At 42.3% G+C, this 4,740-nt stretch overlaps 1 protein-coding gene across 1 annotated transcript in view; it reads left to right on the top strand.

The window, feature by feature from the left end:
* The first annotated feature begins 4,164 nt into the window (after positions 1–4,164).
* The window catches only part of KIAA0355 (KIAA0355 ortholog), a 91,144-nt gene continuing 90,568 nt past the window's right edge, over positions 4,165–4,740 (top strand). Inside the window, exon 1 of the mRNA XM_014536619.1 lies at positions 4,165–4,387. The gene's annotated coding sequence lies outside the window, so the exon portion shown is untranslated. The remainder of the gene's footprint in view (positions 4,388–4,740) is intronic.

The raw sequence follows: 4,740 nt of genomic DNA, 5'->3' as shown, positions 1-4,740 counted from the left end.
TCTTGTTAGTTGACATAGCACATCTCTTCTTCCTTCTTTTTTTTTTTTTTTTAATATATTTTATTGATTTTTTACAGAGAGGAAGGGAGGGGGATAGAGAGTTAGAAACATTGACGAGAGAGAAACATCAATCAGCTGCCTCCTGCACACTCCCTACTGGGTATGTGCCCGCAACCAAGGTACATGCTTTGACTGGAATCGAACCTGGGACCCTTGAGTCCGCAGGCCAACACTCTACCCACTGAGCCAAACCGGTTAGGGCTCTTCTTCCTTCTTGATTTGGGTTATATTTGTCATATGCTTTCTATCCCTACAAATTAATTTAAACTTTGTACCTTAGCTCAGGGACCTCAGACATAATCTGAGATAAGAAAGATGAAATCCAGTCAATTTACTCTTGAATTTAGTTAGGTTATATTTATGAAGTTTTTGCAGTATAAGCAGTTACTAAATTGGAAGATTGGAATACAGAGCCACAAGGCGCAGCCTGGGGATAAAAACCAAATAATCCATTGCCATAACATCGACCAGGTTTTAGAGATCTTGCCTGTTTCACCTCTAGGGCCTACAACACAATGTTCTGGGAACAATTAAGTTTTTGTTAAATGAATGAATCAGTGATCATCTAGGAATGAAATCAGAACAAATGTTACCCAAAACAGCTATCTATAGAAAAGATATAAGCCAAGAGACATTTTGTAAATGTAGTTTGGAGAATTTCAAGGAAAACTTTTTAAGTTCAATCAAAATGACCCAGTTATAACCCCAGGAAAGCATGATTGGAATTTGTTTGTAGCCTGGATGCTTAAACTTAATTTAGTATCCTCAGAAGAAAGACTGCGTTTTTTTTAGAGGGAGGGGGTTGGGATGGTGTCTGTGGGAACTGGGGTAGTGGGTCCAAGTGAGGAATCAGGTGATGTGTCTGTAGCACTGTCTGGAGGCCTTGCACAGAGGAGCTGTGTGTAGTTCCCCACCAGGCCTCTGCACTACCAGATGGGCGCATCCCTGTTGATGCCTTTAGCCAGGAAAATCCCTTGCTTTGCTTCCATGCTCTTAATACCCTCTGCTTAGATGAAGATTTCCTGCCAAGGTGAGAATGTGAGTTGCTGAGAGCTTTGCATCCAGACTGCTTGGGTCAGGTCCTGGTCTTGAGATGCTGGCTGATCTCTCTGTTTCCCCATCTGTAGAATGGGGATAATAGTAACGTCTTCCTCTTCGCTGTCTTGGCACCTGCTAAGTGCTCAGTATTGGCTCTCATCAGTATTTATAAACTTAGTAACTGATCTTCTGGTTAATGCATCAGTTATCTTTGAGCTTAGATAGCCTGAATTAGTCCCCCTGAACTTTGGTGCACTGACAAAGCTGAGCACCATAAGGTGGAAGTCATGACAGATAGGCTCTTCCCGACCAGTCATCCAGAGAATCCAGCTGCAGTTGTTAGGGAAGACTTTCCTGGAGAAGGTTGTGCTTGAGCTGAGTACTGTGGGAAAAAGTTAGTGAGTCCAGCCCCACAGTAAGGGGTAAGTCCAACACACTTAGGCAGGGCACTGACAGGTACAAAGGTGTACATGCGAGCAAGCATGAGGTATGTGAGCTGCAGGAGATATAGGGTAAAGGGTGGGCAGAGAGGAATAGAGGGAAATGAGATTGGAGAGGAAAGTGGGACCAGCTCTTGAAGAAATAAGATCTCACTTACTGGGCACTAACAGTGCCTCAGGTGCAGTGGTAATCTCTTAGACTCACTGTGCTAGTCAGATTTTATGCTGTTTTGTGTATATTACCTTGTTTAGTCCTCATAACAACCATATGATGTAGGTACTTGCTAATACTATTTTAGAAGTGACATGTTGAATGTCACCTGGTAGGTCTCTGTTGATTCAGCATGCACATTTCTGAAAGGCTAACCCTTGATAACTTTTGTACATTTAAAAGCCTTTTGTGACTCCTATTTCCTGATGAAGCCCAAGCCCACCAAGATCCTCTGGCTTCATGAAACCATCTTGGGTGAAAGTGTGAAAATATGTGTATTTTAAAATATGTATATCTTAAAACAGCATGGGTGTGCCCGGCTGGTGTGGCTCAGTGGTTGAGTGTCGACCTATGAACCAGTAGGTCAGGGTTAGATTCCCAGTCAGGGCACATGCCCGGGTTGTGGGCTCAATCCCCAGTAGGGGGCCTGCAGGAGGCAGCCCATCCATGATTCTCATCATGGATGTTTCTCTCTCTCTCTCTCTCCCTTCCTCTCTGAAATCAATAAAAAAATTACATATATACACACACACACACACACACACACACACACACACATATATTTAAAAAAACAGCTTGGGTGCAAATAATGAATCAAGCTCAGAGAAATATCATTCAGTGAAAAAGGCAAGACGTAGAACAATATGTATATGTACCCATTTGTATAAAGAAAAAAAGAGAGAGACCTGAAATAGGTTTCTAAGTACAGAAATTTCTGGAATAATAGAAAAGAAATAGTGGTTGCCTTTGGGAGGAGGCCCCAGAAATCTAGGCTGTTAGACTGACCTAGCTTTTCTTGTGTATTCTTATATAGTGTACAGAATTTTTTCATTTCAATTAAAAGTTAATAAAAATAAAAATTTAAATGCTATGTAGATAGCAATCATTTAGAGAGAAAATGTAACCTAGAGGTTAAGAGCAAGTACTTTATCCAGATTGCTTGGGTTCGAGTCCTGCCTCGGCCATTTACTAGTTACTAACCTCTAGCTTATAATCTTTCTTTACCTCATTTGACCCTGTCTGAAAATGGGGAGGTAATAGTATCTACCTCCTGGGGTTATAGTGAGGCTTAAATGAGTTTATATTTGTGAAGTTTTTAGAACAGTTCCTGACAGAACAGGTTTTTGGTGGTGGTGGTGGTGGTGGTGGTGGTGTTATGGCCCTGCTCTGTGCACTGCAGTGAATGTGAAGATGGGTCCAGCCTCAGTCTCTGTGTTTACAATTCATCTGGAAGGGGAAAGCATACAAAGCTAAAAGGAGCAATGGCAGTGGAGGCTGCAGGAGCTCAGGAAAGGCTCCATGGGAACTGAAGGGGCCCAAGTTGGTTTCATTGAAAACAGTGGATCTTAAATAAGAGTAACTTCTAGAAAAAGTGAAAGGAGAGAAAAGGGCACAAAGGGACTTGTTCCAAGGGTGATGTGTGTTCCAGATGGACAGGTAGAGGAGTGAGACAGGAAAGAGCCTTCAGGGAGACTGAAATTGGAATGTGCCATGCGATTGCAGGGCAGAGTTTTCCTTTAGCATATGTAAAATAATGATTACTAAATGATAACATCTTGGGCTTTTGAAATGTGGCCTTACCTTGATCTTTAAGAGGGTGAGGTATTCCTGTATAATTTATTTAATGACTCCCTTAATGCAGGACATGTGGGTTACTTCCAGGTTGATGCTTATAGACAGTGCTGCCAGTGAGCATGCTGAATCCAGATCCCCATATTCCTGAGTCAGTTTCTAGGGTTCATTTCTAGATGGTATTGCCCCCCCCCCTTTTTTTTTTAACAACTTCGACTGTATTCCATGTGTCTGGGCCACTGTCTGATATGTGCCTTTTAAAATTTGTAGTTGTAGCTCTAGCTGGTTTGGCTCAGTGGACAGAGCGTCGGCCTGCGGACTAAAGGGTCTTAGGTTCAATTCCAGTCAAGAATACGGGCCGGTTGTGAGCTGGATCCCCCAGTAGGGGGTGTGCAGGAGGCAGCTGATCAATGATTCTCTCTCATCATTGATGTTTCTCTCTCTCCCTCTCTCTTCCTCTCTGAAATCAATAAAAATATTTTTAAAAAAGAACGTGGTACAGTCTTGTCCAGACTTGTCATTCATTTAAAAAAAATTCGTAGTTGTAAAAAATCGTAATGGAAAAGTCTTTTAGTGTGGAATTAAAGCTAAATATTACCTGAAAAAAATCTTATTTTTCTACTAAAAATTATTTGAGAATTAGGTGCTAGTGAGATGGTAATTATGATTGGGGAACTTGGGAATACTTGAGTCTTTTCCCACCCCACTCCCAGGTCCCAGAGGTGGATGTGTGTGCCTGAGAACACAGGCAGAGGCAAGCTGGCTTGGCTCCCAGACTGAGTACTTGCTGGCAGCTGTGGTAACCTATGTAGAGAGAGGCAAAGGGGTCCCTCTCACCACTCACAGGGACCTACCCATGCTGCCTAGAGAGTACATACACCACATCCTGTGCTTCAGTAATTCCTCAGCATGTCCATGTTCTTCTAGGCTGGGGCTGAAAGAGGAGGGAGTAATAGATAGGGAAATGGGAGGGGCAGTGACCTCTTTTTCCCTCTGGAGGACACAGGGCAACACGCTTTTAGTTTGTTTCCAGGACCTTGGGAGTTGGGGCCAGAGGTGAAGGAAGGTAAGTAATATGTTTTAAAGTAGTTGTAACTATGCAGTAGTTTGGTGGGGAGGGGAGTTTATTTATATTTATTTTACTAATGGTAGGATAGAACGAAGAATTTCAGTAGAAGGTAAAATGCTGCCCTCTGACTAGTTCCTGGCTTCTTCAGAGCGGTAGCTTCCATTTACTGAGTGAGATTCAGGATATGCCAAGTGCTGTCCTTTATGGATTTAATCCTCAGCACAGAACTGAAGAAATTGAGGCACAAAAGTTCAAGTAATTTGCCTAAGGTCATAAAGTTGTTTTTTGCTTTTTTAAAAAATCTTTATTGTTGAAAGTATTACATATGTCCCCTTTCTTCCCCCATCGAC

This window comes from Myotis brandtii, unplaced genomic scaffold (assembly GCF_000412655.1).
Source record: "Myotis brandtii unplaced genomic scaffold, ASM41265v1 scaffold165, whole genome shotgun sequence".
Taxonomy (NCBI): Eukaryota; Metazoa; Chordata; class Mammalia; order Chiroptera; family Vespertilionidae; genus Myotis; species Myotis brandtii.
Note: the sequence above shows the minus strand (reverse complement) of the source record. Positions and strands in the feature narration are given on the sequence as shown.